This window comes from Schistocerca gregaria, unplaced genomic scaffold (genome assembly GCF_023897955.1).
Source record: "Schistocerca gregaria isolate iqSchGreg1 unplaced genomic scaffold, iqSchGreg1.2 ptg000213l, whole genome shotgun sequence".
NCBI classification, from domain to species: domain Eukaryota; kingdom Metazoa; phylum Arthropoda; class Insecta; order Orthoptera; family Acrididae; genus Schistocerca; species Schistocerca gregaria.
The window spans coordinates 1,786,822-1,798,778 of record NW_026061741.1 but is presented as its reverse complement, the minus strand read 5'-3'; the positions used below and the strand labels follow the sequence as shown (position 1 = coordinate 1,798,778).

General features: G+C 40.9%; 1 non-coding gene across 1 annotated transcript; it reads left to right on the top strand.

The window, feature by feature from the left end:
* The first annotated feature begins 4,138 nt into the window (after positions 1–4,138).
* Trnat-ugu (transfer RNA threonine (anticodon UGU)) lies at positions 4,139–4,213 on the top strand. The gene has a single exon. It is a non-coding gene; the product is annotated as a tRNA-Thr (tRNA).
* The last annotated feature ends 7,744 nt before the right edge of the window (positions 4,214–11,957 follow it).

Sequence of the window (11,957 nt, the reverse complement as noted above, 5' to 3'; positions counted from 1 at the left end):
TAAGAAAATACGTATTTTCGTGTTTTTGGAAGTTCAACCCCTAAGGGGATGAAATAGAGTGAGCTGGTGCGTTTCTGGCGCCAGTTTCCGTCGATCGATGTTTCGATCTTTGAGTCGCGGTCCAGAGGACACTGCTCGCTAACCGACTGTAGTAGTTCTCTGTGCGGCCCAACATCGGGCTTACCGCGCTTACACTGGACACAGTTGCCAACAAATCGCATGCCATCGCCATATAGGTTGGGCCAAAACATGTGTTCCCGAACTCTGTTCAAGGTCTTGTAGAACCCCAAATGATCCCCTACCGCCGAATCGTGGAAATATCTGAGTGCCATGCTAACTCGTTCCTGTGGAATACAGACCTTCCCTTCACCACGGTTGTCTTCCCCTTTACACAAGACACCACCCCCCCCCCCCCAACCCCACCCCCCGAAGACCTCGCCATCCGCCAACTGCTGCCGAATCGGTCCCCACCCGGGGTCCTCTCCTGTTTGCCGGCTAAGTCGCAGAAGAAGCCGGGTGTCTCGGAGAGAAGGAAATTGACCCCCAGATCCGGCTCCACGTGGCCCTTGCCTTCCCCAGACTCTGCCGCGAACATACGGATAAGAGCGTCGCCAATTTATTGTCTCTGCCACTAATATGGTGAACCTGGAGATAAGTCTCGTCATCTTAACTTCGGTATGATTTTTAGCGATCTTATTAATCAAAGTTTAAGGGCTGGCACTGGCCAAGTAACTCATGGAGGCTCATTGGTTTCAGTCCAGTTGTATTGCTCACCTGTTCTCCAGATAGGGTTGTGTAGTTTATGTCTCAGAAAATTGTCTGCTCTTGATGTGTGTTGTGTTAGAGATAACTGGCAGCGGTCGACGCTAGCATACTGGGAGCAGAGCACCACGGCGGCAGAGAGATATTTGAGGCCATGTCCTCTCCTTTACATCTTGGGTTATGTTGTCACTTTTGCGTGATTCCATCTTTCCGGTGCTGAACTATAGCATCCAAAGTTCAATTGCATTGCCATGTTGAGTATATTTCCATGTCATTCTCTGCCTCGTGGATCTCTTGTATTGATTTGAATCCTTGGTCTGCTCGCGTCTATCGCCAATTCACACGAAATATTGAAGCAACCTTATTTTAAGGGTATTGTCATATAGTCATGTTCTAGTTGTAATCATTCTAAGAATATTGTTGATTAATCAACTGAGTAAGTAAATTTGAAGGTCCGTTTAGTCAAAATTAAAGGACCCCCTTAATTGTTTTAGTCATTTTTATACAGTTTTGTTTAGGAAAGTTGGCAAGCCGAACGTTAAATATCTGTATTCTTACGCTTAATCTGTTTCTCCCCTGATTGCAAGTAGTGAGAGTTCTGCTATGAATTTTATGGACATTTGTGCTATTTAAGTAAAGCTTTACCTAAGTATATATACCTAGTCATATTCAAATTTCAAGTTTTACGGGTCTCGTTCCACTTAACGAAATTTATTTATTATTTGTCCAACTGATCTGGCCTTGTGATTTTATAATGCTTTTGATTGTAATAAAATATGTAGCAACTACAACGGATTACTATTGTGATTTTGGTGTGTCACTACCATACCCCATATCACAGAGGATGAAATGTTTCATGAAATATATGAAAACCTGTTTTTGATACATTCAACGATTAAGAGGGTGGAATATAGGATGTAATGTTTTATGAAAGTATTTCAGTGCGAAAGAGTTTTTAAAGCGAAATCTATGAATATTGTGTTATAGAAAACTACGTGTTTCACTGTTTTTGGAACTACAACCTCCAAGAAGGTGCAATAGGGGCACAGGTTTCACTGACCCATAGCCTTCCAGCCCAACCTGCAAAGTATACGGACTTGAAATTTGATGAAGGTGTAAATCTTACGCTGAAAGCATCATTTAAGAAGAGATTGTTCGAAATTTCACTCCTATGGGGGTGAAACATGGGTTGAAAGTCTTTTTTTTAAATATGTCCCTATGTCCCTATTGAAGCTATAACTACAAAACTACGAAAATTGACATTTGGTGTCTCAGTCAGATACAAAAAAGAAACAGGTTTTTAGCATTTTCCGAAATTCTTCCATTGGGGGATAAAATAATTAGTGAAGATTTTTTGAAAATAAATCATTATTAAAGAACTACTGAAGCATTTTTATAGCTACATCTATGAAAATAGGTATTTGACATCTCGGTTGGATGTAAAAAAAAATGTGTTTCGTTGCTTTTGGAAATTTAACTCACTAATAGAGTGAAATAGGGGATGTAATGTTTTATGAAATATTTCACTATGAAAGCATTTTTAGAATTAAATGGATGAAGATTTGAATTTGGCTCCTCGGCTCTAAATAGAAGAATACGTGTTTAATTGTTTTTGAAAACCCAACCCCTAAAGGGTGTGAGATGTTTCAGAAAATGGTTCATTATGAAAGGATTGCTAAATATATCTGACAATTCGTATTCGGCTAATATGTTACAATTTTTAAAAACTACGTGTTTTTCTGGTTTTGGAACTTCGAGCATAAGGGGATGAAAATTTTAATGAAATATTTATTGCGTTATATTAAAATATTTTAAATCTGCATCTATGAAAACCGGTATTTCACTTCTCAATTAGATATAAAGAAATATGCGTTAGGGAATGAAAGACTGTACGGAGATATCACCACAAGAATACAAACGGCTTGATTAACAAAAACCTTGGACTCCAGCTGTCAGCATTGCTTTTTGATCATTCAGTAAAAGACCATGCTTCAACGGCGCTAAGTTTAGAAAGTTTAGAAAGTGTTGCAGTTTATAAAAGACATAAAAAAACGATTAAAGAAAAAAATTCTTTGCAGACCATGAACGGTCTACGCAAGTAAAGAAGCGGATGATAAGCTAGCTCTTTATGCAAATGAGTTGGTCACTTTAAGTTCCGAGACATGTCATGCAGCAGGAACGGAATCCTATAGTTGCTACGATTGGCTAAAGGAAAAGTTTTGCAGAATCACTCGAAATCACTTCTGCAAGTGGCTAAGAATCTCGTAATGAATAAAAATTCTGTACTGAGAATTCCAAGGTGGGAGAGGCGAGATTCCTCCCCCCCCCCCTTCCCCCTCCTCACAATGCTATCCTTCTTTACCTACAGCAAAAAATAAATAAATAAATTAATAAATAAAACTAGAGAAATTTCTACTGTGAAACTATTTGCATACAAGAGAACGGCCCTTGAAATTTAACTCTTCAAAGTTTTAAGCCCTGCTCATTCCGGATATTGATTAGAAAGTGTTAATCCACATGTGAAACCTGAGTATATAATCCCTGTGACATTTGATCAACGGTGTTCCATAAGGACAGGTTCTCATTCAAAACGTTCGAAAATTCAATTTCTTTGTAGTTGCATTTTTTAAAGGTGTACTTGTCTAGACTCTTGGAACAGAAAGTTTTTTTTTTAATCCGTGCTTTACAAAAGTTTCTACAGTCCATTGTTTGAAGCAGTGTCACGGCTGCCATGAGCCGCGCGTGGTACCCGCCATGTGTCCAACGCCTTGTCACGGTTCGCGCGGCTCCCCCTGTTGGAGGTTCGAGTCCTCCCTCGGGCATGGTTGTGTGTGTGTTGTCCTTAGCATAAGTTACTGTAAGTAGTGTGTAAACATAGGGACTGATGGTTCAAATGGCTCTGAGCACTTTGGGACTTAACATCTGAGGTCATCAGTTTCCTAGAACTTAGAACGACTTAAACCTAACTAAATTAAGGACATCACACACACCCATGCTCGAGGCAGGATTTGAACCTGCGACCGTAGCGGTCGCGTGGCTCCCGACTGAAGTGCCTACAACCGCTCGGCCACATCGGCCGGTCTATCATGTATTCTAGAAGAGCTGTACGGTCGTCAGTGGCGCCTGTTCTTTCTAGAACAGTTACTATCTTCATATCTATGGTTAAACGTCACCCAGCCATTGACCTTCGTCTGTGCGAATGCGCACAGGCTACCGGAAATCTTACGGGAATCGTCACCTTAGTGTGAGCCAGTAATGAGTGGATGGACAAATACCTATTAAGTACATTACGTAATCGGATTGTGGGCGGTTCGGGGTGTGAGTCTCACGGGAAGCGTGCGAGGGATAAATTCCTGCAGTCGTGCTGTTCATTTGTGCCCTCGATAGCTCAGATGGATTGAGCGTCTGCCTTGTAAGCAGGAGATCCTGGGTTCGAGTCCCAGTAGCGGCACACTTTTCAGCTGTCCCCATCGAAGTATATCAACAACACCTGTCGGCAGCTGAGGGTTTCAATTAATTATCAGTTGTGTAGGTGATTCGATGAACCCTTTGCCAGGCACTTAAATGTGTTTTGCAGGGTATCCATATAGATGTAGATGATAACTCGTCCCGTGTCGCACGTGCTCAAAATGATTCATACTGCAGAATGCATGCAAACATACTCACCGAAAATACGGACGAATATCAAGTGCAGGCTGCCGAGTGCTGCATATCCAGCTTTGACAGATCGGCTTTTCCTGCCAAGAAGAACAGGAAGTTGCTGTCTAGGAACAATCAGAGGTAGAGGAAGGGTTGATAAATACTCCTTGACTTGCAGACTAAACGTAAATAACGAAAATACATTTTTGGTAAAAATTGGTCAAAACATAATCGGTTGCCCTCCGTATTGGATTAGCTGTTTTGAATATTGAAAATCTGACTTCAGATTCGTTTTCAGCGACATTAAAAATATATATGTAACACTCAGTTCATGCAAATCGAAGTAATAATATAACTAAATGTTTTCCCTAAACTTTGAACACATTTTTTTCGGGTAACTATTTTCTCAGAACGGCATGCAGCATAAATTAAAAGTGGTTCGTTCTCTTAACATCTACCTCTGACCCCTAAAAGTAAACACTTTTCTTAGGAACTTATAGCTATTATATGACATTTGTTAATATTAACTAATTTTTGTGTAGGCATAAGGAGTGAAACAAACCCTCAAAAATCGAACTCAAAGTACGAATTAGCACTGTATCGTTAAATTTAAGGTTGTTTCATTGCGGTTAGGTATACGCTCCCATAAATTTTATGTTTTATCGACTGATGTTATCCATTTTCAATTTCAGAGGAATAATGTAGTATCAACTGATGTTACCCATTTTTGAATTCAGGTAACATATGAGGTGCCACACTGCACGCGCTCTGCGTACTCCAGTCTCGCAGGCCCTTGATCAAATCATAATTACGGGCGCCATTTTTTATTGAAAATCTAAAATTAAGCTCATAGTATTATCACTCGTAATTCCCAAACAGATCTTTCGAATGTATTTTCATTGTCTCAAAAAGAATTTCAAATGTACCCTTTTTTGCTCATTTGTATGAGAACCTGGCCGTAACGCCGGAATATAGTCACGAGATTTTTTTTCAGAGACGCTGTACGTTCGCGAGAAGACTTTCGTTCTGCGCGTGTCGAAGGACATTCCTCAGATATTACTGTGTGTGTGCTACTCAGTCGTGCCATTTAAGTGTACATCTTTGCATAGTTTTCCTTTCACGATGTAAACAGTGTTCCGCTCAGTTGCTAACTGGCCAGTGAGTGGTTCCGAAGGTATCGGATGTGCGGTGCGTTCGGTCTGCTAGGACAACAGCAGACTAGCGTGGTGCGATGGCAGAAGCAGACACTGAGGGAGCTAGCTGCTGGGACGCCAGCGAACAATTTATGCCAAGTAAGACGAAGAGGACTATTCCTATATTACGAGCCGTCTCAAAAGTGTTTACCATTGGTAAATCTTGCTGTTGAGTCTGACAAAACTGGCAGTTTTGCCTAGAGATACATTAGAGAGAGCTACAGGAAATCCCTCCACCCCCCTCAATGAATTTTTGGTTGTGATGACAGGCCGATTGGTAGTGTAGCCCGAGATCTAAGTTAGGTTGGAAGGTGGTAATTTGATTGAGAGTTGTTTACGCCAACGATTATGAATGCCGACTAAACGTTGTGCGAGCAGATTGCCCTGTAGCGTAGCCTAGCGTTTCCGTCCGCGCCACATTTAACACACTTTCTCTAACTGTGTACAAAAGTCTCACAACAGCCACGATAACTACGTTTCTGGTGGGGGGAGGGTAGAGTCCACTATGTAACTTTCACTGCAAATTTTAGTAACCGCATAAACTAACCGAAATAGAAGCGTAATTTTAACTATATTTCCTTTTGTGGGAAAATAATGGTTCTCCTCTTTCGGCAGCACCTGTAATATGTAGGCGACTTATTAGTTTTTTTTAACTCTGAATCATGATCTCAATAGACGCAGTGCTTTTTTTACGTTACTTGATTTGTGGTCTATAGTAAACAATGCAACGAATTGGTAAATTCTTTGAAGTTTGACGTGTGTTACATAGACGACGTCTGCAATGTTCGTAAAGCCAAGTTTGCATATATTCGGTGTCTGTTTTTTTGGCCATGTACTGTATAATTAAAGGGAGGAGGATTATGTTCAAGGAGCAGTGCATTAGCAGTCTATGGAGAAATTGAGAATTTGGATCTAAAGAACGGCATGCTCGGGCAGTTCGTGCTATTCTGTTGACCACTGTGTAATTCGGACACAGTGATCATTGCCTCTCCCTCGTAACCAGGGGACTCGGGTGCTAATCCTGGTCTGGCACAAATTTTCGACAGTGCCCATTGACTAAAGTCTGTGCCCATTGTCAGCTAATGTCATTGTTTCGGTGTTAAATTGTATTTTGTTCACGATACGTAGTTTGGCTTTTTCATGGATAACAGCTTTGAAAAGCGTACAGGTTATATTGATATTTGCTCGTCGTTAGTCCAAGGCAACTATAGCGATTTATAAACACAGTTGTAGTTCGTATTAAGCCTACATACGTAATTGTGTCCTGTGTTTCTTTACCAAGAACTACTTCGTAAGTAATTCCCTGTAGTGGTATTTTGTTTTAGTATTTTGTTTAAATATTTATAGACTGCAGGCTTGGATGAAATATGAAACACATGTCCGAAGTTCCTGTTGATACTGCAGATACTGTTTCATCCGTACTAGGGGCCAAAACATTTCATCTAATACAGAAGGACACAATTTGTCTCGAGATTTAGCAATTTTTCGTAATAGAGGCCTTGCTTCGATATATTTTTCTCTAATTCTTGTTTGGTTTTAATCTTAAAACACACTAACTCTTCCACCACTTATTCGATATGTGGTTTTATCCATTTCGTAGCCTAGAGTTCCTAAACGGTCGATAATATTAATGATTTCCTTTCTCAATTATATTTTCTGTAAATCTCCTGTTTATGATTATTGCTAACATGTTTCACGTTCTCACTTTTATTATTTTTATTTTTCTAGTTTTGTGCCTTGTAGCCAAATTTTCTTTGAATCTGGTTTTTAATTCTGAAATAGTAACAGTTGAAGGTCAAGAGAAGATTGCGGTCTATTTGAGGAGAGTGGCTTGGAGATTTTTTATAACAGACGTATACAGGTCATGGAGATCCTTACCTATATACATTTACTTCGAGTGTGATGTAGCCCATTCTCTTGTCATGATCTCGGCTGTATCGTAGCACATTGTCTCGGTTAGGTTGGAGATTTCTGTTGAGAGTTGCCGAAGTCAACGAAAGTGATTACAAAGTAAACACTGTGCTAACAGAACGATCTGTAGCGCAGTCCAACACGTTCTTTCTGTCCTTTTAAAGCCTCTTTTAATTAAAAATAACTAAAGCTGCAAGATACAATCACAAAAACTGTATTACGTAATAGAGTAATCCCAGACTATTGTTGTGTAAGTTGTGTGCGTACACTATTTTTTTTGTCAGTGAATATACATTTTTTTACTCATTTGCTGGGTTTCAATTTTCCCCGTTTTCTGGCAAAAAACCTTTTCCTGTGAAGGGCCCATTAGCTTGTCGGTTATATTTGTGACTTTCTCGACGGTCAGTAATTTCCTGATAGTCCATCCACCGGCGTCATTGTTAACATCGGATATAGATTTTAGTATTAGGAAGGCTAATATGAAGCTAATGCATAAGTAGGTCTAATGATTAATAAAAATAGGAATGCGGGTAAGCTACTACAAACAGCATAGTGAACGCATTGTTGTGGCCAAGATAGCCACGAATCCCACGCCTACCAAAGCCGTAAAAGTAGTCCGCAGATGATGAAGAAATTGATGAAATGTGTGATGAGATAAAGGAAATCATTCGGATAGTGATGGGAGATGAAAATTTAATATTAATGGGTGACTGGAATTCGACAGTAGGAAATGGAAGAAAAGGAAACGTAGTAGGTGAATATGGAATGGGGGTAAAAAATGAAAGAGGAAGCCGCCTGGTAGGTTTTTGCCCAGAGCATAACTTAATCATAGCTAACACTTGGTTCAAAAATCATGAAAGAAGATTGTATACGTGGAAGAGACCTGGAGATACTGCAATATTTCATATATATTATATAATGGTAAGACAGAGATTTAGGAACCAGATTTTAAATTGTAAGACATTTCCAGGGGCAAATGTGGACTCTGATCACAATATATTGATTATGAACTGTAGATTAAACTGAAGAAACTGGAAAAAGGTGGGAATTTAAGGAGATGGGACCTGAAAGAACTGACAGAATCAGAAGTTGTAGAGTGTTTCAGGAAGATCATTAGGGAACGATCTACGGGAATGGGGGAAAGTAATACAGTGTGATGAGGGATCTGAGTGGTGTACTGTCAAGGGGGAGGGGGTTCCTCAGGGATCAGTGTTGGGGCCGCTCCAATTCCTTATTTATATAAATGATATGCCCTCAAGTATTATGGGTAACTCTAAAATATTTCTGTTTGCTGATGACACTAGCTTGGTAGTAAAGGATGTTGGGTGCAACATTGACTCCGTTTCAAGTAGTGCAGTACATGACCTCAGTCCATGGCTTGTAGAAAATAAACTAACGTTAAATCACAGTAAGCTTCAGTTTTTACATTTTCTAACACACAATTCAACAAAACCTGACGTTTTAATTTCACAGCATGGGCATATGATTGGTGAAACTGAACGGTTCACATTCCTAGGTGTTCAAATAAATAGTAAGATGTCGTGGAAAGCCCACGTTCAGGATCTTGTTCAAAGACTTAATACTGCCATTTTCACTATTGGAACGGTGCCGAAAGTGAGTGATACTTCGACAAGTAAATTAGTCTACTTTGCTTATTTCCATTCACTTATGTCGTATGGTATTATGTTTTTGGGTAACTCTTCCCATTCTAGATGGATATTTTTGGCTCAGAAACTGGAGGTTCGGGCAAAAAGTGGTGTGAGTTCACGAACCTCTTGTCGACTTCTGTTCAGGGAGTCTGGGTATTTTGACCTTGGCCTCTCAATATGTATATTCCTTATTGTCGTTTCTTGTTACCGATATTAGTTTATTTCCAACAATAAGCAGCTTTCACTCGGTTAATACTCGGGAGAAATCAAACCTCCATTTGGATCGGACTTCCTTAACTCTTGTGCAAAAATGTGTGAGTATACTGCTGCATCCATTTACAATAAGCTGCCACTCGAATTCAAAAATCTTAGCTGTAATCCACGCGCTTTCAAATCGAAACTGGAGTGTTTCCTCATGGGTCACTCCTTTTATTCTGTCGAGGAGTTAATTGAAAAATTAAGCTGATTCTCATTGTACTGCTGATAGCGTTTGCTTAAACTTATGGACTGATTTTATCTCAGGTTCATGAACATGTATTTCTATCTGTTATTACTTTTTTGTTGTAAGTTCATGTGTCGCCCTAACCGCCAGCTGCTTCACGTCTGCTGTGCAGCGAGCTACCTTAATTTAAGTATTAACTCTATTTTTCTTACTTGTCACTTCTTCTTCTGTGTGTTTTTGCTTTTAGGAAGCTTTAATTGTCGAGTGCTAGTAATAGTATTACATAGATTTCGTGTTTGTTTTGAATACAGTCAGAGAGAGTCCTTGTAGTCAGCCATAGTGCCAGTAGTGCTAGTGTTTGTTTTGAATACAGTCCAGAGACAGGTAGTGCTATTTTCATTGTTTTCCACAAGAAGTGGTTAGCAATCACAGTTTAGTCAGTAATCAATCGCCTTTAGTGAATTAGCAGTCTACTTAAAAGTTGATTAAGTCTCTTCGGTAAATTGATTCCTTAGGATGGATAGGATGTGTGACTGCTGTGTACGGACGCTGGCCACTCTTCGCGAACTGCTGAGCGTGTTGATGGCCGCGGTCAGCCGTCTTCAGGCTGCTGCCTCGGAGTGTAGCGGCAGTGGGGAGTCTGGTGCGTCGCATGGTGCACCCCAGGTATTAGATGCTTCACCCACTGTCCCTGCTGTCGAGAGATCTTCGCGGGTACCGGGCGCGGTTGGGCCACCCTCTCCCCAAGGGGAGTGGCGGGTTCAGTGGCGTTCGCGGCGCACGAGGCGGAGGGTCAATGTGGAGGCTGGCCGTGTGGCATCGCCCACTCTGCCTGTGAATGGACATGTGGCTGCTCCTTCAGCAAGGTCCGAGCAGGCACACGGGGGGAGGGGTTTATTAGTTATTGGGAGCTCCAACGTTAGGCTAGTGATGGAGCCCCTTAGGGAAATGTTATAGTTCTGGGAGGAGATTTTAATTTTGCTGGATATAGACTGGGAGACTCAAACGTTCATAACGGGTGGCAGGGACAAAGAATCCATTGAAATATTTTTAAGTGCTTTATCTGAATACTACCTTGAGCAGTTAAACAGAGAACCGACTCGTGGCGATAATATATTAGACCTTCTGGTGACAAACAGACCCGAACTATTTGAATCAGTTAATGCAGAACAGGGAATCAGCGATCATAAAGCGGTTACTGCATCGACGATTTCAGCCGTAAATAGAAATATTAAAAAGGTAATAAGATTTTTCTGTTTAGCAAAAGTGACAAAAAGCAGATTACAGAGTACCTGACGGCTCAACACAAAAGTTTTGTCTCAAGTACAGATAGTGTTGAGGGTCAGTGGACAAAGTTCAAAACCATCGAACAATATGCGTTAGATGAGTATGTGCCAAGGAAGATCGTAAGAAATGGAAAAGAGCCACCGTGGTACAACAACCGAGTTAGAAAACTGCTGCGGAAGCAAAGGGAACTTCACAGCAAACATAAACATAGCCAAAGCCTTGCAGACAAACAAAAATTACGCGAAGCGAAATGTAGTGTAAGGAGGGCTATGCGAGAGGCTTTCAATGAATTCGAAAGTAAAGTTCTATGTACTGACTTGGCAGAAAATCCTAAGAAATTTTGGTCCTATGTCAAAGCGGTAGGTGGATCAAAACAAAAAGTCCAGACACTCTTTGACCAAAATGGTACTGAAACAGAGGATGACAGACTAAAGGCCGAAATACTAAATGTCTTCTTCCAAAGCTGTTTCACAGAGGAAGACTGCACTGTGCTTCCTTCTCTTGAAGTCGCACAGTTGACAAAATGGTAGATATCGAAATAGACGACAGAGGGATAGAGAAACAATTAAAATCGCTCAAAAGAGGAAAGGCCTCTGGTCCTGATGGGATACCAGTTTGATTTTACACAGAATACGCGAAGGAACTTGCCCCCTTCTTGCAGCGGTGTACCGTAGGTCTCTAGAAGAGCGAAGCGTTCCAAAGGATTGGAAAAGGGCACAGGTCATCCCCGTTTTCAAGAAGGGACGTCGAACGGATGTGCAGAACTATAGACCTATATCTCTAACGTCGATCAGTTGTAGAATTTTGGAACACGTATTATGTTCGAGTATAATGCCTTTTCTGGAGACTAGAAATCTACTCTGTAGGAATCAGCATGGGTTTCGAAAAAGACGGCCGTGTGAAACCCAGCTCGCGCTATTCGTCCACGAGACTCAGAGGGCCTTAGACACGGGTTCACAAGTAGATGCCGTGTTTCTTGACTTCCGCAAGGCGTTTGACACAGTTCCCCACAGTCGTTCAATGAACAAAGTAAGAGCATACGGACTATCAGATCAGTTGTGTGCTTGGATCGAG